General features: G+C 34.4%; 1 long non-coding RNA gene across 1 annotated transcript in view; it reads left to right on the top strand.

Moving 5' to 3' along the window:
* The window catches only part of LOC122483328, a 70681-nt gene extending 50639 nt beyond the window's left edge, over positions 1-20042 (top strand). Inside the window, exon 2 of the long non-coding RNA XR_006297388.1 lies at positions 19894-20042. This is a non-coding gene — a long non-coding RNA (uncharacterized LOC122483328). The remainder of the gene's footprint in view (positions 1-19893) is intronic.
* The last annotated feature ends 5147 nt before the right edge of the window (positions 20043-25189 follow it).

The following is a 25189-nucleotide window of genomic DNA, read 5'->3' as shown; positions in this document are numbered from 1 at the left end:
GGGAGATGGATATAAAGTCACAATGGCATTAAGTTGGTATTTGAACCCAGACTATTATGACTCGTACATCTCTGCAATTAATATAAATTACACAGCTTCTAAGTTGCCCTTCTTGTACCTTCTAAAATGGTCTGGATCAAATTATTTTGGCTTTACCTCACAGCCTGCAAAATGTAAGAGGTTTTACACTCTGAAATTGCATTTAGAGAAAATACATATAGAAAGGCAAATATACTACATTAGTAAGCAAACACATCTTATTAGGGTCCAGCAGAAGCATAAGCAATTTTAGCCAGGTAGGCAAGAACTTGAAAAGCAGAATATTAAACCTGAATTTAAGTGAGCAAATAGCAAACATTTTATTGCAAAATTCATGGTAATAAAACCCAGAGGATTTGGTCTTTATCAATGGAGATCTTCTAAAGCAAAATGGAAAAAAATGTCATGTTTTTTCTGTTCTTGAAGAAGTGAGTATAGAGAACAAGGGGTCATACTATGTGCAAAATAAGAACAGCCTGCAGACTATATCACCAGGAAAAAAAACAACAACAACAAAACAAAAACAAAAACAAAAAAACACTGAGCCAGCTGGCGCAAGGCCCTTCAAAGTTCTTGATGGCTTGGAGGTTAATAGGTTACTCGTGTGTGTGTGTGTGTGTGTGTGTACGTATGTGCATGCACATACATGCACGGGAGAGAGAGACAGGGAGAAAGAGAGAGAGAGGAAGGGATCTGTCAAAAGGCCTGGGTTGTTTCATCACCAACTGTTGTGAGCAGATTTCTGAGATTCAGAAATCTCAGTCTTCATCCATGTGCACTAAGCTACTTGTTCACATCAATGTTAAGGTTACCAAATCTTCATGTCTAGACCAGACCTCCTCTTCAGCTCCAAGTTTCTATTTCCAAATTGCTAGTACTGTCAATTCTCTCCTTGTGGATTTTTTATGTGTGTTATATTTGAACTAGAAATTGAAATAAAATAATTGATGTATGTATTAAAATAACAGTGTATTGGGGCGCCTGGGTGGCGCAGTCGGTTAAGCGTCCGACTTCAGCCAGGTCACGATCTCGCGGTCCGTGAGTTCGAGCCCCGCGTCGGGCTCTGGACTGATGGCTCGGAGCCTGGAGCCTGTTTCCGATTCTGTGTCTCCCTCTCTCTCTGCCCCTCCCCCGTTCATGCTCTGTCTCTCTCTGTCCCAAAAATAAATAAACGTTGAAAAAAAAAATTTAAAATAACAGTGTATTACTTTTCTGAGACAAATGACGTCTCCCCATATCTCTCATTTCAAGGAAATTATGAGAAAAGATGCACATCAAATATAGAAAATGTTAAGTATCAATCTTTGCCCTAACAGTTTAGATCCTTTAAACTTTCAGGCAAACTTAACTGCAGAAATATAATTTTTACTTAGCTTTATTAAGTTGAATATAATGACTTCATTTCCTTGTTATTCAAAAGTGGCTGTTTTAGTTGCCATAAGAATAGAATAATAATTGAATAAAAAAAGAAAAGAAAAGGAAGAAATAAATAGGCTAAATATAATTTATCTAAAAGTCTTATAAACATTAATAAAGCACACAAGCTTGATAAAGAAAACCCCAGACACAGACATATTTTTCCTATCTTCACTGAGTGGAGAAAAAAATAGGGTGAGATAAGCCTAATCTCCAGAAACAGGTTAAAAAAAGTCAATATTGCAGCTTGATAAATAGAGGGTAGAATTTTGAAAGGTTATGGAATCTTCTTTCTTTGAGGTCATTAGGAATAAGATTCTCATTCTCAGGGAGGACTCAGATTGTGTTTTATACTGAAGACAAGAGAAACACCAAGCAAAACTCAAGGTGACTTCCCATCCTATTTTTGTATTCCAAGGAATAATGCATTTATTTTTGAAACAATATTTATAATCAAATATAAGGAAGTCACAGAGACTGATCCAGCTGGCAATAGGGAGAAAATATTTCAATAATTCTTGTAAAGCAGCAGGGAAAGCAGGTTATTGTGTATGTGAGTAAGCAAGGGAAATAGTAGCCAGGCTTGATTATCCCCTGCCCCAAATGGACATGCCACTGCTATGAAGAAATTCCATCTAGTCTTCAAAATGAGTGTGAACTGAAGTAATGTAAAGAGGAGCTAGCCAAGCACAGCTAATCAAAATCCATCAGAAAGCATTATACTTGGCATTGTGCTTTGTTCTGTATAGGATCAAATTAAATGAAACTTGTGCCTTACCCTACAAGGCTCCAGCCTCCATCTGTCAGTCACACTTTGGCCTGTTCTCCTGATATTAAAAAAAAATAAAAACAAACACAAACAAACAAAAAACACTTCAAGACTCAAAAGAGAGTACAAATTTTCTCTTATTAAAGCACTGGTTGCTGGTTCAGTACAACTGATCCCATTCAGATAAGCATGGTCAAGACATAAGGAAAAGTATGGGGAAAATAGAATATACAGAAAAATTCATCTTCCTTGTCAGAAACAAAAATGCACATGTGGCGCCTTCCTTTGAACAAAGGGGAATAAATTGCTTAGTATTGGATATCCATCAAGATTTTAATGAGATTTTGTTTATCTATTTGTCCTCTTATAGATGATATAAAAAATTCCTGAAGCAGTGGCAATGCTAATGAGTTCATCACAACAATGCGCTGTTGCTTTAAGTTTATCCAACACATCTCCCTATAATGACTCCTTCACAGTCTCACGCAGGAGAATGGAATGTTTTGTGACAAACTTGCGTTGACGAGGACAAATTCTGAAGTGAACTTTGCTAATGGGGTTTCATCTCATGATGGATATGAAATGTGGGAGGTCAGCAACAGCATCTTAGTTGAAGGAGAACATAAGGACACACTATTTATCCATGTTCAAAATTCATGAACACAAGACATTCCATTTTCAATCATGATAAACTGTCAGCAGCAAACTCACAGAAGGGTATTTTCAAGTTTGTTCTTTCTGAATAGTCATTAAACTGACACACATATCACTTTGGTTTTGACATTTGAAAAACATATGATACCTTTATACCAGAGACTAATGAAGTTTAATTCACTATATTGCTGTTCATTCAGGTGTATTCAGTATTCAGCCTGTGTATATATCTGATGTATATATCTGGTATATATCTGGATATATATATATATCTCCACTCTCTCAGCTAAAGCACAGCAAGATCATAGCCACTAGTGCACACAGGCCAGCTCACACTTCATGGCATAGTGCAAGCAGGGGCATAAATATCTATAAAGAGTCATAGAATTTTAGTGTCACAGTCTAATCAGAGCAAACTGCTTGACCTTTGTTTATCCTGGCATTGTAGCATGTTTGAGTATTACTGAATGACTGAGCTGATCAAGAAACCTAAATAAGAGGCTCTATGGTAAGTCAACCTTTATCCTGGGAGAGTGGCATACACACCTTTCAAGAAAAGAAAGAATGGCTAAGAGACGTTTAATAAAATGTTGTATCTAACACAAATGACCCTCAAACCCAGTTCTCATGCACTCATGTAGAAAGGCAAGAGGCTTACAAAAAGAGTTTTAAAAAAAAGTGAATGTTGGGATATTGAGAACCTCTGATTCTTATTATTTAATCCAACAGCAAGGCAGCAAGAGAATGCTCATGGTTGCACTTTTAATGTAGGCTTTCAGTGACTTTACAAGACCATTCTTAGGCATTAGCAAGGTGTCAGTAGCTGCAGCACTTTTTCACTAGTCATTGGTATTGTATTTGCCACTTTCAGTTCAAAATATAGTGTAAGGTTTCACTCTTGTGAAATTAAGCTGGAAAGGAGAATAGAGGATGCCAACTTGTGAAAAACCACTTAGATGATCAAACGATGATTTGGCAGAGGTGTGAAGGGAGCTCCAGTTCTCACAATTAACATCATATAAATCACCTTTGTTTTCTATCATGAATGTTTGAGGATCAAGATTAATAGTATCTCAGAAGCACAGATTACATAAAAATAAGAACATCAGGGGGCGCCTGGGCGGCTCAGTTGGTTAAACTTCCAACTCTTGATTTTGGTTCAGGTCATGACCTAATGGTTTCTGAGATCAACCCCGCATGGGGCTCTGCACTGACAGTGTACAGCCTGATTGGGATTCTCTCTCCCTCTCTTCCTCTCCCTCCCTCAGAATAAATAAATTAATAAAAATAATAAAAAAGAAAAGAACAGCAAAGCCTACTACAGTTGTCAATGTGGAACCAGAATTTGGATGTTTTAACTCCTAGACTAATGTTTCCATCTTTTAGGTTCTCTGTCATTATCCAGAGGATACAAACACACATACTAAAGACCCCAGTTGGCCTGTAGGAGATGACATAAATGTCCTGTCCATATCCCTGTAGTCCACTTTGGCCAGTTCATGCATCTCTCTCTCTCTCTCCCTCTCTTCTGCCTAGAACACTAGATGCCTGCTCTCTCGGCCAGAGCGACAAAATGTGCTTGTGAATTACCAAGACCACCATCCAGCCAAGTTCTCTCTCCACCCTTTACCCTCCTAGTCTTTTACCTCTCAACCCACCCAAGTACCTAAATACTCAGACCACTCAGACCTCAATGGTGTTTTACAGCATTTCCCAGAATTTCCGTATGGTATAAATAACATTCTTTTTTTGACTCCCTTCCTTTACCAGTTTTCCTTCCCACTTGCTCACCTCCTTAAGTGAGTTCCATGCAACTCCAAAATAATGTACATGCATTGACATTCTTTTCTCAGGGTCTCTTTTGGGGGAAACCCAGTCACAATGCCATATGACTGTTTTCTTAAATTATTTTTTCATGGACTAGAATGTAGTGCAGAGCAAAACATACATGCTTATTGAAGGAATAAATGAATTATAATGATGTATATAAAATTAGGGCCTATTTTTTGAAGGAGGGTTGCCAGATTTTTATTTGTCTAGCTAAATAGCCCTAAATAAATAAATAAATAAATAAATAATAGGAGAAGATGATGCAGGCGAGTTTTGGTTTTTTGGTGATGCTTCTTGTGACATCACTACAAATGTTTGAAACAAATTTGAAATATGTTTTTCTTTTGTTAAAGATTTTCTATAATATGGTGAGCACCCAACCATAAGCACAATATATATTAGAAATTTTTAATGGGAATAAACAGCTTTGTTTGAAAGTGAGGATGGGTTCCCCATAAGGTTTCCATCTGTGTACACACAGAGATGCAGAAATAGTCCCAGATTTAATGAAGTGATTAAAGGGAAAGGATGCACTGGAATACATGATGATAGACAAATTCAGCTTGTGATAGGGGTTCACTATGTTACTACCAAACTAATGACATGAAATGTCTCATGTACAAATGGATAGAAGAGCTATTATGATCCATACAGCAAAAACAAAACAAGAAATAAAAAGTTAGATCTTTCATCTCCAGAAACAGATAGTGTAGTACTTGGATGTTAGCATGAGCTAGATTTCTCAACATGGCTTCTTTTCATAACTTTTGGACCACCGCCTTAAGATGTAATCAGATATTAATGTCGCCATTAGACAAAAGAACATGTTTACCTCATCATGCTCTCATAGAAATACAGGGAATGTTTGTTTAGAAAATAAACTTAAGAAATACCAGATAACACACATTCTCGGCAATATCCAATAGTCTTAATGAATTATACACATACCATTTGTGCATTATTATCACATAAACTCTGTACAACCAGACCTCTGATATATTTGACTTCCTCTAATGTTCACCCTCACAATGGAAATCCAGGCCATCTGTATAAAATGGCTAAAATCAGAATTTGTGTAGTAGAAAAATTTGGAATAACTCAAGCAATAAAGATTTCAGGTGAAAGTAGAGAGAGAATGAGAGAATATTACTGAAAGGAAGTTTGTGTGTGTATGTGTGCATTTCTATTCAAGGCAGCAGTAAATGCTCTCACTTTGCTTTAAAACTCTAAGGTAAAGTAATCATTTCCTCTTAATAAGTAATTCAAAGCTAATATTTGCCTTTATTATCTAAAATTAAATAATTTAGAATGCTTCCTATCATTTTAAATCTATGTTTGAAAATTGCTTCATATTTTAATTGAGAAAGTGTCTGGAGATAGAGGAGGAAGAAAAAGAAGCTATGACATTCATATATGTGCTTCATTGTGGATATTTGAAAGAAATATGCCTTTCTAGTACCTATGAAGCATGCACGGGATACTTTGCTCCTGATATTACCTTGTAGGAAGAATCCTACCTAAGAATTACCCAACATATTTGAGATTAGGAGATTTTTTGAATGTCTTTATTTTCAAAATGCACAAGAATGTCCTATACCTAGGTATCACAATAAAAGTATATTTCAGTAGTCTATGCCTTAATTTTGATATTTAATTTATCACAACAATGCTTTAGGAACTGAAAGGAAGACTGGGATTTCGGGGGAACTGAAAGGAAGACTGGGATTTCGGGGGAAATAGTGACCAAAACCAGTATTTTTGTACTAAGTAACATTTTACTAAGTAATAAAAACATCTTATAATATATGGTACCAAAACATTCTAAAAAACAGAGAAATTTTAAGTACGTATTATTGAAAATTAATATTTAAGGCATACAAAATGACTTGTATGTAAAATAAATTACCCCAATCAAGCTAATTAACACATACATACATACCTCATATAGTTAGCTTTTTTAAAATACTGACATTTTAAAACAGGCAAAATTCCTGCTTTCATGGAGCCTACAGCCTTGGGTATAAGAGAATACATATTTTCCTGGTCTTTTCTTCCTTAGTGTCCAGTAATTTAATTGGGGTCCTGTTTGTGTTTTCCACATATCACAGTAACCTTATACTCATGTCTGGCCACTAGAAGAAAAGTACATTCTCAGTACTAACACAGAAAAATTTTCATTTGAATTATTAATAAGACCTATAAAGAGACAATTACCTAGCCAAGTCAGTGTCGGCAGATTGTGGAAATTTGAGACAGAGATATATCTTCAGTAGAACACAAGTCAAGGCAACATAGTGGGTCTAGTAAGAAGCCAGTTTACTTAAGAAACCTGAGGCCATCAAGTCTAATGAACTCTTCTAAACTATGGTATGCATCTCACTTGAATTACTACTTGGATTTGATTGACATAAAATATCACAAAAGATTCAGAGCAGGGGAACTAAAGACTCAAACTAAGACATTTATAGAGCAGTATTCACTTTTTAAGATCTAAGTAATTCAGCAAGTGTCAGGACAACCACAAATTTTGTAATTTCCCTCTGGCTTTCATTGAGGAAAATAAAACAATAGATTTATCCATAAAATAACCTTTGTTTGGTTTCTTCAAGTGTATGTTATACTGGAAAGAAAATTTTGACACAGAGAAAACTGAATTCTAATAACTCTGAAAGCTGATAACATTTGGCAAGTAACTGAGCATCCCTAAAACCCACTGTCCTTACCTGTGATAAGGAAAACATATCTCATATACCTTTTCTTTTTTTTAAGGATTGGAGTCAGAAACTACAAATATTCTAAACAATATGTGATATCCCATTTTGATCCAATAAATTTAAAAATACACATTAAAAGAGTGAGACTAATATAAATGATAGTCTTCATTTCCAATTTGAGTACCTAGCTACAGCTCATATCATTCTATCAATTCTATTATTCAGTTTTGTGACTTCAAAAGTGATTAAGATTTCTTATTCTGCTTAGGAAATTTGGGTGCTTCCCTGAGAAATAATGACTCAGTTGAGATCTGAAAGCAGAGTAGAAGAATGCCAAATGGAAGGGGAGAATTCATGCCAGGCAGATGTTAGACAATGTTCCTGTGTCAGAATGGAGTATGTAGGGAGTGATCAAGGACATAAGAGGGCCATTACTGTTGGAGCAGAGGAATCTGGGGGACGCTGGAGAATGATCAGGTGTCAGATGTGAGTCAGTACGGGGTAGACTATGAGACATTCTCTAGCCTCTGAATTAATTTTATTAGTTATGAAATCAAACTTCTTTCAAAAGATTTCATTGGCTGTAATATTTAGAATGGCTTGAGTTACAAAATATTGATTGGTATCGAGGAAAGAACTAGCGGTGATACAGCATAGTGGCTGGAAAATAAAGTACCAGATCATGACCAAAATCAGAAGTCAAAATGTGTCTCTCAGAATCAGTTAAATTTATGCTGCAGGAAAAAACAATATCAGAATCTCTGCAGCTTAACACAGCAGACGTAAAATTTTCATTTATGTTACAGAGCTATTACACAGGTCAGCTGCAGCTCGGTCCCTTGTCACCTTAACTTTGGGTCGTAGGTGATGGAGCAGCCTTTATCTGGAGTGTTGCTGGTAGTAGTCCTGGAAGGAGGAAATTGGCAGAGGGTATGCTGGCTCTTAAAGCTTCTGTTCTGCAATGACACATGTCATTTTCTCTCATATTTTATTGAGCAGGTCACAAAGTCAACACCAACATTAATGGGATGGGGAAGAATCAGGGAGAAGTACTGCAGGAAAGTAAATTGGAATAGACTAACAGTCTACCACATAGTAAGGATCTTAGTCTTTATGATGGAAAACCTATGGGGAACAAGTAAACAATCCCAAACAGAAATGCATTTTAAGGTAGTGCCTACACATAAAGGCATCAAAACTGAGTAAGGACTATACAGAGTCAGTATCTATTACTTAACAAACCACAACAAACCTATTATTCTGCTTTGTAGACTATGTACCTTAAGTGACATAATAGTTTTATATATAATTATGGGGTAGCAATTATGAATCAGGCATTCCCCGTGAACTGTCTGATTCACAACTGTCACCCCATTATTATAATTAACATTATCCAAGGATACATATATATCCTATATATCTCATCCCTTTAAACAAACAATTGAGGCTATCTTTGCAGACTTTGTCTAGCTGGTGCCACCGTGCCTAGTCTGTTGTTTTGGGCAAATGTAATGTAAACTGTACCTGTTTATCCTCTCAGTTAAGTTTGTTCAGGCTACATCTCTTACTCCGTCAGTGAAACTCTAGGTAGGCACTAGATGTTTCAGATTTCAAATTCCTCAAGCTTGAATTAAAACTTTTCTTAAGACCGCGAGCCTGGGTGGCTCAGTTGGTTAAGCAAACAACTTGATTTTGGCTCAGGTCATGATTCCATGGTTCATGAAACAGAGCCCCTCCCCCCACCTTGGGCTCTGTGCTGACAGCCCAGAGCCTGGTTAGGATTCTCTCTCTCTCTCTCTCTGCCCCTCCCCAGCCCTCTCTTTTCTCTCTGTCTCCTTCTCTCTGAATAAATAAATATTAAAAAAACAAATACTTTTCTTAAGACTTTTTTTTCTTTCATATCTCAAAATTCTTGAATTTCCATACATTTACACCAATGCATACATTTTATAGTAAAAAGTGTTAAGGATAAAACATTTCAGGGTGAGTCATTGCTCAAGGTCCTTGTGTACAGAGCTGCATAGTTTGTAAAGGTATTCACATTCTATCCATTATTTACTAATGGCATAATCAATATGATTCAGCACCTAAGCAACTTTCAACACTTATTTTAAATATAAGTAAAAACTACTGTGAATATAATTACTGAGTCTAATGTAACTAGAATTTGTATTCACAATGACAACAGACATTAGTCATTATCTGTGAAAATCTCAGAGTTACCGTCTATCTACCCTTGTGTAGACAGACATTGATTCTGTTTTTGACAGGGTTCATGTAATGAGTCATTTATTGTATTTCAAACTTAACTGCACTGCCAGTGTAGGCAAGGAATGTGGTTGCACATGTTTACATCTGGGCCTATTGCTGAATCCAGAGCAGTGACATGCATATTAAAACAAAAAACACTCAAATTATTGAAAAGGGGAAGGATGTTTGATGCTCTTGCCATAACATAAGGAAGCCTATCAGCCAATGAGCGAGTTTATTAAAATGTGGTAATTCAATTAAAAACAAATTTTAAAATTCTGTTATTTGTAGAATATTTTGGCTATGAGAAAACAAAAATGGAAGCTGCAGCATTACAAATAGCAATAAATGATCAAAAAAGTTATTTTATGTGAATTTTAAAGTAAATTTTTTGTGTTTGTTTTTAGCCCAAATAGGAGGAATAATCTATCATCTATGTTTATCATTTAAATTTTCAAAAAGGGAGCTTGACTTTTCATCAGGTGTTGGGTGTAAATGGAGTGCTCTCATACAAGGTTGGGCACAGGTGAGTCTATGATTTGGTTAGACAGATTAATATGGGGGTAGCATCATGGTTGACCAAAGCAGTGGATAGCAGGAGTCTACCTATGTGGGAGATCAGACTCTCATTTTAGTTCTTGGTTGGATCATTTTGTACTAAATTGCCCCAGTTCCTGGGAGGTAAGCACTAAATGCTTTGAGTTTCCCAAGTGATGGGAGTGTTATTCATGGAAGGTCTCTCTGACCATACCTGATAGACAGTTCATGCTAACAAGCTGACTCACAATGGACCCCTCAATAGTTATGCTAGGGAGATGATGTAGGGCAACAGCTGGCCTCACAAGACAGAATAACCTTAAGACTAGAGGATGGGTCTTAGGCCACAGGACATCTCTGGGGAAGGATGGGGTATTAGAGATGGAGTTTGACCATGTGGATAATGAACCAATATCCACTTGATGAAACCTCAATAAAAACTCTCAAATTGAAGTTTCAGTGAGATTCTCATGTTAGAAATGCTTCACACATATCGCCACACATCGGTACATCGATACTTAGAAGAGTAAAGCATCCTTGAAGACAATGGAAGCCACATTTGGATACTTCCCAGAGTGCACCTTACACATCTCTTCCTTTGGCTCATTATAATTTGTATTCTTTTAATATAATAAAATTGTAATCATTGGGTAAAACAGGACTTAAGCTCAAAGAAATTAGAAGTCTAATTACCAAAACTATGTTGCAAGACATGAGATTCAGTGACAAGGCTTGGGTCACGTAGTTCGGATCTGACTGGTAATTTTATACTCTGAGGCCCACCTTCATTGCCCTTACTTCTGCTTGGTTGCTTGATCTCTGTCTATTTTTTGACCCATGCTATTTCAGATTTAGCTTTGCCTATGTAATGAAGTACGTTAATAAACCAACAGAGAGGATTCTCAGGGCAAAAATGGTGCAATATTTATATTTGTGGTTCAACAGTTAACAGAAAACTTAATTTTCTTATAAACTAGAAAGTCAGCTTATGTAATAGTCTACAGAATAGTTAAGAAAAAATATATTATGTTCTTCTGATGTCCTTTATATAAGCCAATGCTGGAAAACTATCACAAACACTTCATCAATACTAAATATAAACTGGGTTGTTACTACCACTGTAACTGGAAAATTTTGTATGAAACCACGTCTTTTTAAGTATATGCATTTGAAGTCTATCTTTTAAGTATATAATATGCATTTTTAAAAGTATATGCATATATTTTAAGTATATACATTGTGTACATTTGTATTAATAATATATAATTAAATTAATTTATATGCATTAAGTATATGCCTTTTAAGTATATGCATGTATTTTAACAACATGCATTTGAAATATAACTTGAACAAATTTAAAGGGTACATAGTAATATAATAATTAAATATGAAATATCATAGAAGTGTTTTCCAAGTTGATAATTTTATGAATAAAATGAAATATATTTTTCTCATATATATATGTATATTTTCAATATATATACACATACAGATTCAGAGTTAAAGATGACTAAATTAGATATATCTTTAAGCATATGTCTATGGTATTAACATTTTATATTCTTTCATGAACTTTTCAATGTAAGGAGAAGTGTTTTCTCTGTGTTCTCTTCAAAATCTAATAAATGATCATTCTCATTGAGTACTAATACATATGTGGTGGTATAATTTATATGATACACAAAATATCAAAATCAGAAACATGTAAGTCTTGTTTACAAGTATTGTTTTTAAGTAGGCATATAAAAAAGGTTGGCAAAGTGCTCCTAAGGAAACTGACCAAATGGATTACAAAGCAGACCGTAGCATACTCTAAACACATATTTCTGCAAAGCCAAAATCAAAAGTAGCAGTATTATTAGTTTTTGAGATGAGGAAACATTCGAGTGTGTCCTGATGAATTCCAAGATTGAGCAGCTCACTGTCAAGGTGCGTTTAGGTTTACTGGAGAAGAGGCACTGTAGGAAAATAACGGACTGTGTACATAAAGACAATAGATTTAATTGAAGTATGCCAGCTGTGTGGCAGGTAATACAGTTCAAGTATTAGTATATTCAGTTTCTTCAGAAGAGGCAACATTGTCCCTGAATGTGAAATAAAAATAGCTAATATGGCTTTTTAACCCCTGATCTTACTTGAAATGATTTTTAAATAGCTTGGGGAATGGCTCCACATACATATCTATATGAAAAATATGCTGGACATATAAAAAATAAGGATGCAACTGTGGAAGAATTATCATCTTATACACTGTGTACACAGAGTAAAAAATAGGTAAGAGTATAAAACTGTTTAAACTGCATTTTCACGAGTAATTTATATTCATCAGCTTCAGGTATTTAAACAGTAAAAGAACTAATGAAGCACTGGTGACTGAATACCTATTGCTATGTTCCTTATTATTTTTCTTCTTAAGCCTTAATGAGCTGTAATTCCAGTCGCTAGTATTTTGTATCAAACATGCTTTATTATAACAAAGAGTAGTGACAAGGAGCTGTATCTCACTTCATGAACACCAAACTTACTGCAGATATGTAAATGAGAAGCTACAAAGCTAGAGAAAAGCCTGGAGATATTAACATCTGTGTGAACGAAGCAGCCATTTCACAACCCAGTGGACCTTAAACACAGCAGACATTGAAATCTGTTCAGTACATGGGGTGGATATTTAAATATGTTCAATTACTGCTTGTCTCCCAGCTGCTGTCTGAACATGGCTTCAGTAATATTAGGGAGTCTACTTTGACATCACTGGCATATAAACATCATGGCCTTGATTAATAGTTACTCCTAGACTAAGTGGCCATTTTAAAACCGCAAGTACGAATTTGAATTGAATATGCTCAAAGCCTGTTCCTTGGAGTGAAGACGTTGGAATCCACTTACTAAGAAGAAAGGAAAGATGAGAAGAATGACTTCTGACAACTTTGCTTATTTTTTTGTGTCACTTTGAGAATGGATATTCCATAAGTTTGATTTATGCATGAATATGTTTCGACAAAAACTTAAGTCAATGAATGGTTTAATATTTTTTCAAGAAAAAATTACATCGATGAATGTTACTTGGAAAATCAAGAACATTTCTGAGTAGAAACTTCAGTCATAAGAAGGAAATGAGCACTTTGAAAAACCATGTTTGCTTCTTTTCAAAGACAATTTTTAAAACATTTCCTTAATGTTTCTTTAAAAATAAATAAAATCTTCACGAAACTTGTGATTATTTTTTAAAGTGTGTGAGGTTAGTATGTCAGGAATTTTTTTGAGGGAGGAGGAATAAATTAGAAAGATTCAATCCTTAATTTTCAATTATTGAGACACAACCATCATAATTTTTAAACTGATATGTCATAAAAGTTATAAGAACCTTTCACAGTATATAGTGAATTCCAGTCTATTATTGATCTGAATGTTTGTAACTACTAGTTTTTCCAATATAATTGACAGAATAACATTCTCTGCTCCTAACCTTTTTATCAAAACCATTATTGGCGCTGAGTATTTGCAAAAATGCCAGCGCTGCCATTTAAAATGCCAATTTCATGGCTTTATGAGTACATAATGTTAGTAAATTAGCATTATTTTCTTTATGTTTGATGCCTTTACAATTATAACACACTATTTTGTCATGAGTCACATTTTAAAAATCCAGGTGACACACATATTAAAGTTTACACAAATCATTGTAAAAATGTCCTATATATTAGGCTGTAAGAATCCAGGGTAAGTGATAAATATTTTAAACAGTCACTGAGACTACTTAAATTTCACCATTTACCTCAATAGTTGAGAGGCTCCTTCGGCACATTAGGGATGGCAGGCGGCATATGAATCTTTGGCTTTGTATGCGTTATCAGACCATGTAGGACTGGACAGTAGATAACACATTTTCAGAGGCTATAACTTCCTCAGAATTATGTGGCAAGTTATTTTTATTACTTCCAAAGCATTTATATAATGTCATTTCTTGGCCTTTAACAGATTAATATTTTTATTTCCTCCATGTGAAGGGGTTGTGGGTTTGTATGTAAAATAAGTTGAAGTTAATTAGTGCAGCTAAACTTTAAGGAAGCCTGGGCAGGTGACCCAAGATTTGAAGGGTATTATGTTAATCATAATTTCCACAGCTTAAACCTCTTCGTTTTCCCTAAGATGTAGAAAATCTGTAGTGAAATAGTAGAACAGAGATTCTAAAACACGATAATAAGTCAAGCAATATCATCATTTATTTGAAGCAGTATGTTGCTGACTGTCAAAGGTCAGGTCTGTCAATATCTCAAGAAAAATATTTCTCTCAAAAGATGATTCCGTAAAGTAGTTAGTTATTGCATCTGGTGCTGATGCATTCCAACAAAAGTGGTTGCAAAATTATACTCCTATTGTTTAATGTTATAGAAACTAAGACACTAAGGGCAGTAAATAATAAGCAAATTCTCACAATGGACTAAGTATGCCAAAAACTTTTTTCATCACATGTGTATTTATTTCTAAGCAAGATGTTTTTCCTCTTTTTTTTTTAACTTTACAATAGGGATTTCATTCATTCATTCATTCATTCATTCATTCAGCAAGTGTTTCATATTATCTCCTATATATAAGGTACATTTGCAGATTTTGGAGACTGAGAAAAATATTTGCCTTCATGCAGTTTACTTGCAGCATAACATGGCAAAAAGATGAATAAACAAATAAGCAAATATGATTTAATTAATGGCTAGTTTTTAATGAGGTGGATAGGGAAGGTCCTTCTGAGTACCTACCATTTAAGCAAGGATTTGAAGAAAAGATGAGTGAGTCAGGTGGATAGCTGTGAAAATAGTGCTAAGCAGACAGAACGGCAAGTGCAAAGTCCCAGGATGGAAATGTGCCTGGTTTGCACCTACTGAGGATTCTCCTTATGATTGTTCTCTTGATAGAAACACATTTAATTTCATAATTAAATATTTACCAAAAGAAAAGACAAAAAAACAGGGAATGTTGAAGTTAAAAATAGAGAGAGAGAAATCATTTCTAGAAAATTTAATAGTGATTTAAAAAAACGGTCTGCTGTAAGTCACAAAATTAATTGTCAATGTATTTAACAAAATATTCCATGACTTCATTTCAACTGATCTCACAAATGACATACCCCTTGCAAAGATAAAATCAAACTAAGATGCAATGTTTATAGTTACATCAGTAACTAATCATTGGTTATGAATATATATTGTGTTATGTGGGGAAAAAATGCCAAAAATACTTGTGTGTAGTTATTGGTTTAAGAGAGACAGAGACAGAGACAGAGACAGAGACAGAGACAGAGATGGGGGCAGAGGCACGGCTGGTGGCTTCTACAGTGTTTGATGAAAATCCAAAATGTAAATATGCATTTAAATAGCTACAGAAGTCATTCCATCGCAGGTAAGAGGATAATATCCATCATATATACATTTATCTTTTTTCTTTATTTCTTGCGAGTGTCAGGTATACAGTATTAAGTTAATCAACTCATGAGGTCATTGTGTAATTGCCATATTGATCCAACCAAAGCATAACTAAATTATTTTAATACTGTAGTATTTTTATCTCTCTTTCCTACTTCCCATTATCTGCTCCTTCACATACTTAGCACTCACTCTGAAATAAAGTGTGAACATATCAGTATATATTCTTAAAAAACAGATACATACATTTATTGTTTTATGTATGGTTATAATTAGTACCATATATGTATTTTTTAACTTACAACTAATAATTTCACAGTCCTATTGAACTTGTTCTATATAAACAAATTTCATTGATTTTTTGTGACATCGGCCAACACTACCACATTATAGTCATTCAATCCAACACTGATAGACTCTAGCCTGACTCCAAAGGCCCGCTACTATACCCTATACAAACATAACCACACCTATGCATGGCCTGTGTAAGAATTTCTCCTGCTTGTTTTCTGACGCAAATGAAACATGAATGATCCTATGAATCCACAACCTTACCTAAGTTTATATTATTTCATATTCAAAATTTGGATTTAAAAACAAAATATAAAACAGGGGCACCTGGGTGGCTCAGTTAAGTGTCTGACTTCGGCTTAGCTAATGATCTCACGGTTCGTGGGTTCTAGTCCTGCATCGGATTCTGTGCGTCTCTCTCTCTCTCTCTCTCTCTCTCTCTCTCTTTGCTCCTCCCCTGCTCATGCTCTGTCTCTCAAAAATGAATAAACATTAAAAAATAATAAAAAATAAAATAAAACAAAATATAAAACAAATATAAATTAGGTATGAAGTGTGTATGTATGTATGTCTTCTTGTTATAACATTACATCTTTGATTTTTTTAATGTTTATTTGTTTTTGAAAGAGAGAGAGACAGAATGAGGGTGGGGAAGGGACAGAGAGAGGAAGACACAGAATCTGAAGCAGGCTCCAGGCTCTGACCTGTCAACACAGAGCCTGATGCAGGGCTTGAACTCACAAACCATGAGATCATGACCTGAGCCAAAGTTGGATGCTTAATCAACTGAGCCACCCAAGTGCCCTACATCTTTAAATATATTTTTCTCCTTACGTTTATCAAGCTTATCAATGTTGCACTATGTCTCATTATGCCATTTATAATTGTTCACCTGATTTTTTTTTCTCTTTTCTTTAACAACTTCGCTTCCCCTCTTCCCTTTGAAGCTAGGAAACTATGTGTTTGTTCTGAAAAAATGATATTTCCTGGAGAATATTTTCCGTGAATGAATTCTTTATTTTTCATTTGAACTTATCTTTTGAAATTATTTCCTGTGTTTTTGCATTTTTGCAAAATAATTATGTGGGTTATTTATGTCTCCCATATATTTAGCAAATTCATTCCATTTGCCAAATATGGATGTATTTTACTTTTTCCACGTCTACTTCTTTGAGACTATCCATTAGACCTCAAGCAGTATTTTGAGGTCTGTGCATTGTTGCCTTTCTATCTTTTTCATTTCCTAAGACTCAGATAGAGGACTCAGCTGAGACAACAAAAATCATTATTCATAGGCTGCATGAGCACATGTGTGTGTGCTTGTGTGCATGTGTGTATATGTGTGTGTGTGAGAGAGATTGGATGAAAAGACTTCTATCTTTCCTGAGCTAGGCTTTACTCCACATAATCATTTTACATTGCTATAGGATGAGACATTGGAACTATTTTTCCAACACAAGTTCAGTCATGAACCTTTTACTCAAAATGATAAAAACCTTCTAGGCATTTATTTCTGCATTATCTCTTCTCTATGCTAAAGTTGCTTTTACTTCCCTTCCTGCCATGAGAAGAAAAGCTTATGAATTCTGACCATAATATTAATGCAAATTTTTAGAGAGAGATAATGGTGCGTCAGTTCCTCTACATCCTATTCCTACTATTTTTTAATATCACTTATTCTTTTTTGCCCTTTACTTATTTTAAATCTCACATCCCAGTAGATCCAAACTCCAATCCTCTTTTCACAGGCAGATCATCTTTTGTTATCATGAATCCCATGTTGCACTTGCTTCACCCCCTTCAATGGCTTCCCATTACTGTTACAGTAAAACCTAGAATTGTCATGGTGTATTAGACCACACATTACCTAGCTCCTTGTTTATTTTAACCTCATTTCACTTCACTCTTGTGTCCACAGGCAACACATCAGTTATACTAGTCTTTCTTTTCTTAAATATATACAGAAATGGAGGCAGTTTTGTGCATGTGTGTGTGTGTGTGTGTGTGTGTGTGTGTATTTGTACATCTATTTTCTACCTCTGTCCATTAAGGGGCCTTACAAAAAATGGCATCCTGCAATTAATGAGAACATCTAGCATTTAAATATTGGTTTGTAAATACCATTTCCCAATAAAATGAACAAAATTCCAGGACTGTGGCTGGGAAAGTCCCAGATAAGCCTGGAACATCTTGGCATACCAGAAAATAAGAAATTTCTTTATAAATGACAGAAGCATATCAAAAAATTACAGGAATCACTAGGAAGGATCTATCAATGACCAAATAAGAGTTTTTTGAACAAAAAAATAAACAACACTGTTATAGGATTATAATGCATAGAATAAAGTAAATATCCATGACTAAAAACTGATACCAATAATGAAGCAAATGAATTAATGAATAAGAAAGAAGCATTCTTCCTTAGAGTAGAATTCAAATTAATGAATGTAGAAAGAATGATGGACATAGACAATCACAATTTGGCAAATACCAGTTATAAATGTTGGAAGGCAAGAATAATTGATGGATGTTAAATTAAGTGGGTAAAATGTATAAAGATGAACAGAATACTTTCATAGTCTCAAAATATCTCCCCACAGGATAGTGATTAATTACTAATGGAATACAGTAATTTATAGCAGAGAATCTTGAGAGGTACCATCTGAACAAAATTTAATATTACCAGTAAAAAGTGATAGGTAGTATGAATATTTTGTACTTCCTGATATGATACTGTGAGAAGAGCAAAGCATCATTTCTTTACATTACTGCCAAAATTACACAATTCATTCTAGTCTAAGGACACGTCATATAGATCCATATCAGGGGATGGTCTATGAAATAATCAGCCAGTACTTTTCAAATGTGTCAAGGCTGTGAAAGACAAACAAAACTGAGGAACTGTCCCACACTGAAGAGGACTAAGGAAATGTGACACCTATGAGCAATGTGAAGTCCTGAGTTAAACTCTAGATCAGAAAAAGTACATTATTGGAGCAATTGGTAAAATCTGAATAATATCTGTGAATAGTTAATAATACTGTAACAATGTTAATTTCTTAGTTTGATAAGTGTCCTATAATTATTTAAAATGTAAAATTAGGGAAACTGAGTGAAAGATATACATATATATACCATATATATATGGTTCTTGGAATATCATGTATATTCTTAGAATATCATTTTTCCAACTTTTTTGTAAGATCATATTACTTTTCTGCTTAAAATCATCTTATAACTTTCCACTTCACTCAGAGCAAATTATTAAATGTTTTTACCTGGTCTACAAGGTGCTACACGATCCAGACCTAGCTACATATCTGATCAACCCCCTTTCATACTCGCCTCAGTTTTTACTACACTATCCTTTTTTAAAATTTCTCCTCCAAAATTCCAAGCCTGACTTGCCTAAAGGTCTTTGTGCTGTTATATCTGTCTGGAAGGCATTTCCCGAAGTACCTCAGTGGATCCCTTACCCTCTGAGATAAAATAACAGCCCCCTTTCTCATTATCACTTATCCATTTAACCAACTCTGTTTTGCTTCGTAGGATGTCTCATATTTTGACATACTTATGTAATCCTTATTAATATTTTTAAAATTTATTTTAAGTAAGATCTATGCCCAACGTGGGGCTAGAATTCATGACCTGAGATCGAGAGTTGTATGCTCTACCAACTGAGAGAAACAGGCATCCCGTATTTTAAATTTTCATGTCTTTATTCAACGTTAAAAGCAACTAACTGATCAGACTCAGACTCCACTCATTAATAAGATTGGTGATTGAAAGATGGTGCTAATTTGTGATTATATTCCCAAACACCTATTATATCTAGATGATTATTTGTAGCAAATGAAATTTAAGCATACATGATATTTTTGTGTCTTCTGAATTAACAAGCACGTGTGCTGTCCTGAGAGGTGTGTTTTTTTGTTCTTTTTTTTGTTTTGTTTTGTTTTTTTTTACCTGTTAGGGGAGAGGACTCTGAAGACCAAGAAGAGGACTGAGCCACAATATGGAAGATCATTTTCCAAAAATAGCCAAGCGAAGACCCCTCAACCAGGAGGATTCTTGGTAGACTGTGACATAAAAACAAAATAAAGACTGACTGTGTTAAATTGCTGAGGATTTAGAATCTATATTTTACAACATCTAGAATTACCTCAATTATAATGAATAATAATGAAATGTGTTCCTTAAAGTTTAGCCATATCATTGGCTTAGTTTTTGACATGAAATGAAACAAAGTTTCTGATATAACATTCAAGGTTCAACACACACTCACTGAACTACAGATCTAAGCAAAGAGGTTGGAAAGTGGAATGCTAGTTATGTCTCTTGTTTATCCTACTCAAAGATAAACCTTTGACTTTTGAGCATTAAAACAATTCTCAGCATGGAACTTGCTAAGGCCAGAAGCTGAAAAAGTTTGCAGCACTTCATGAAGGCACACTTTATTTACTTCATTAAAATATAAGTGTTTTATTTTTTATTTTTAAAGTTTTTATGTAAGTTCCAGTTAGTTCACATATAGTGTTATACTAGTTTCAAGTGTACAAATCAGTGATTCAGCACTTCCATAGAACACCAGGTGCTCATCACAACAAGTACACTCCCTAATCCCCTTCATCCATTTAACCCATCCCCCACTTCCTCCCCTCTGGTAACCATCACATTGTTCTCTGTAATTAAGAGTCTGTTTCTTGGTTTGGAAGGCACCCTTTCTTGCTACAGCTTTAGATGTTACAAAAGAGGATAATGCAAAAGGAAGAACTGCTCCCCTTGCCATCCAGAGCAAGGACTCACAGAGAAAAATGGATTAAAGAATTTCTACCAAAATAAGAAATAATATCTATTCTAAAAGGTAAGGCTGTCATCCTTTGCAACTCAGATTTCATCATCCCTGTGAGTAAGTGCTACGTGGTCCCAGTTCTTTGCTTTCCTCAAATGTGTTATTTGTTTTGTTTTAATTACAGTTTTACCTTGTCTCAGCTCCACTCCTGTATATTTGGAATTTTGGAGCTGCAGACATGTATCTATTCTAGCTCACACTTTGCCGGTTCAAGAAGAACCACATCCAGATCTTATGGAGATGACTTCTCACTACTTGGACCTTAAATCAGATGCAGTTATTAGAGGCAATTTGTGTTGTATTCTTTGGAGAAAGTACAAGACATTCTGTGTTTCAGAAGAAAAGTAGAAGACAGATTTGCTTATCACCATGGTGAACAGTGGCAATGACAGTTAGTTGATCATACGCATCTTGCTGTCTTCACAGGGTTTAATTTTGCTTGGAATCAGTTGTAAAGTCAGGAGTCCTCTTCCCATGTCTTGCTCCCCATGTTGGGAACGTGAGCCATGTTCTCAATGATGGAACAAGAGCAAAAATGATTTGTCTCTTTCAATCTGAAGTAGTTAAGAGGATGCTGTGCTTTCTCGATGTTCTCTTTCCCCATTGGTCAGATGAATGGAAAGTAACCCATGACTTTGAGGGATGCCTCTGGATGAAAGAAAACTGTTTGCTTGATTTAACCACATGGAAGGCCCCAACCAGGAATACACTCAATGTTCAGTGACATAAATAAGAAACAAACCTTAAGCTGTATAACCCATTGAGTATTTTAGATTTAGCTGTTACAGCAGCCAGAATTACCTGGACTACTCATCTATTAGAGTGTTAGTTTCATGAAAACTATTATGTTGTTGTTCACTGCTTTATCCACAACATGTAGAACAGTTACTCATTCTAAATGAATAAATGTAATAATGAAAGAGTAAAAGAAGAAAATAAGGAAGAAAGGAATGAATGAAAACAGAAGAGGACTAAATACATTTAATTCTATCAAGTTTTAATTTTCCTATGTGAAAATATTAAAAAATAACAATAACAATATACCATTCAGTATCAGTAACTGAACATGTTGTTATTATCCCAGTATTATAAGAACAACTAGCACTAAAATAAATCCCAGTTCTTAAAATTGCACACATTTAATTATATGTGTGTATATATAGTTTTTTTGTTTTTCCGTAAACTTGCCAATGGCAGATTTAAATAAAACAAAACAGAACAAAACAAAACAGCCTTACTGAAAAACCTATGAGTGTGTGCAGTGCTATTTAGGAACAGACCTTTTGCAAAGGCATCACACTCAGGATATTTTAGTGAATTAAGGGTAGACTTGGAATTCTCTACCTTTTAACAAAATGTGAAAATCTCAGCACATTGCCTGATATGTGGTAAGCATTACATCAAATTTGTAAAATTTTATTCACTTCCTATAATATTAACTAGTGAGGAAACAGCCCCTCTAATTTATTTATATTTTTATGGAAAATGAAAATTATATTCATGTATTACTTATTAAGTTCCATGTACATCTCATTTATCATATCATTTAAGAAACACAGGCACACAGTCACATAGCTAGTCTGTGGTACAGTGATCTTGAAACCTAAGTGTAGTTTTACCCACTATATCACTTAGCTTGAAGAGTTATTATGCTTCCAAAACAGAATGAATGATAAGCTGTCTCTCTCCTAACTGTAATGCAAAGGGTTGCAAACAGTTATTTTCCATAGTTCCTTAAACTAAAGTAAGAGAATCAGTTAAAGTTCATTCTAATATTGGTACATGATTACAAATTCATCAACCAAAGATGAAAATGAGTTAAAAAAAAAAGATTCTATTCCTCTACCAAGATTCAAAAATAATAACAATATATTTCTATCAGAAACCTAAAAGACAATAAGACCTAAATGGTTTTACAATACAATTGCCGAATGTTTTCATCTTGAGGAAAAACATTTAAACTTTAAGATTATTATTGTAAACCTAGAAATAACTTTAACAGCAAAGAGAAAAGAATTAATTCTATACCCAAACACAGAAAGAAATGCACTGAATATTATTTTCCCTAAAATTCAAAACGATACCTTTGCTATTTGAGATCAATTAAAAGTAAAAAGTCACGGTTTTTATTTTATAAACCTGAAATAATTATAATGCAGCTGGGTAAAATATATCTAACTGTTGAAGCAATTTTTTTAATATAGAAATCAATGCTTTTCCTCCAAAGGAAAGCATTAATCACACAATTATAGAAAATTAGATTATAAAATTTTATAACAAAGACGATAATTCTGAATCATAGAGAAACAGAAATTATTCACATCAAAAAGAATGCTTTCAGAAAACTCAGCATTCTGAATGTTAATTTCATAACATCAAATTGATTGAGGCATGACTAACGTAATAAAAGCTAAAGCAGAAAGCACCTAGGGCGTTAGGCATTAGAATCAGAGTGAGAATTGAAATAGAGAAGCAGATATATAGAGAATTATTGAAAGTATAATGTTCTTATCTATGCTACTGCAGAATTTTTTATCTTTTTAATATAATAATCTCCTTAAAATATCTATATTGAAATATATCATATAGGCAAGCATGCATGTGTGTGTGGTATAATCTATAAATTTATATTTTAGAAAATTTATATTGCCAAGCTGTTACTCTGGCTTTATAGACCCTGCAATGAAGGTTGATATTATGTGGCATACAGGTCTCTGTGAAGAGAAACATAATTACCGAGCATTCTCATACTTACCATGACATAGCTTCATACCAGAATTAATTATTTAGTTGTTTTTACTAAAAATACTAGAATATGTTTAGCTTTAAAAATTACATAGACACGTAAGAAAATACCTTTGTGTCACATAAAATATATTTCTAAATTCATTATACCTTGCAACACAATTAACTAGGCCAGTTATCTCACTGCCCCTGCTATATAATTTTTACATTACTTTTTATACCTTATGTCATACAACTGTTCTTGACTGTAATGATCTTCCAATTTCTTGGGCAGTTTATCATCATGACAACAAAAAGTCAAGCTCTAAACTCACATTCCATGGAGCCTTCTCTGAATCACCTCATTTATTTTGCTCAACTCTTTAGTGTTTTGTTCCAAAGAGCATTCTTCCAAAATAAATTTCTAATTAACTCTGAAATGGATTTTAACTTGCTTGAGTGCAAATTGATATCTTTATATGAGCACCTATACATTTATACATATACATATGCAGGTTGTACATAGTCTCTTTACTACCTGACCAGATCTCTGGTCCTCAGATAATTGCTTGGCATTTATTGGTAGAAACCAATTAAGTATTTATCAGTTGGCATCATTCCCTTATTTCTTCTACTCCCTGAAGTTCATTAATATCCAGTTCTCAAAATATGCTATTTCTCACAAATCTGGAATTTTTCACACTTTTCTTCTTATTGTTATTATTTATCCTAGATAATTGTTCATAATTTATTTTGTGACTAAACGCCACAAAAATGATTTTCAGTGATTCACTGAAGTATGTATATAGGCGTGCCTCAGAATTTATCAATTATAAGAAAGTGTACTCCAAGGAAAGGCAAATCAAAATCTTCAGGGATTTTGATAGGAATTTAATTACATAATTTTTAAATAAAAATATTTGTTTCATGCAAACTGAAGGGAGCAATGGTTAACAAATTTCTCTCAGTTGGTGATAAGCAGCTGAATATCAAGCACCAATTTTAAACTTGGAATTGATTTTTGACCAGGGAGGGGTTCTTCCCATGAAGAGAAGAAATGTATGTAATTCTGAGAAAGTTCAACATTTTAAGTTACCATAAAGGAATACATGTTTTAAAAATATTATTTTTTAAAGTTTTTTAAAAATTTATTTAGTTAGAGAAAAAGAGAGAGCATGAGCGGGGGAGGGGTAGAGGGAGAAGGAGCGGGAGAATCTCAAGCAGGCTCCGCACCCAGTGTGGAGCCGATGCTGGGCTTGATCTCATGATCATGAGATCATGACCTGAACTGAAATCAAGAGTTGGATGCTTTATTGACTGAGCCACCCAGGTGACCCCACCACCACCAAATTATGATATTCTAGGGGCGCCAGGGTGGCTCAATTGGTTAAGTGTCTGACTGTTGATCTCTGTTCAGGTCTTGATCTCAGAGTTATGAGTTCAAACCCAGCACTAGGGTCTGCACTGGGTGTGAAGCCTACTTATAGAAAGAAAATTTTATACTTTAATAAAATGGGCATAACATAATTTTTGGGATGAGATGTAATTTAATTTGCCAAACAATTACAAAACTTCTGACTCTACCTTTTAATTACTAGATGAACCTTTAGGAGCAGTGAAAGTCACTAAATTTCTGAGCTTCCAAATCTTCCTTAAAATAAATGGGTGTCCCCTTCTTTTCTATATATGGTCA

This window comes from Prionailurus bengalensis, chromosome A1, assembly GCF_016509475.1.
Source record: "Prionailurus bengalensis isolate Pbe53 chromosome A1, Fcat_Pben_1.1_paternal_pri, whole genome shotgun sequence".
Classification (NCBI taxonomy): Eukaryota; Metazoa; Chordata; class Mammalia; order Carnivora; family Felidae; genus Prionailurus; species Prionailurus bengalensis.
The sequence above is the reverse complement of the archived record's forward strand: the minus strand, read 5'-3'. Positions and strand labels throughout refer to the sequence as shown.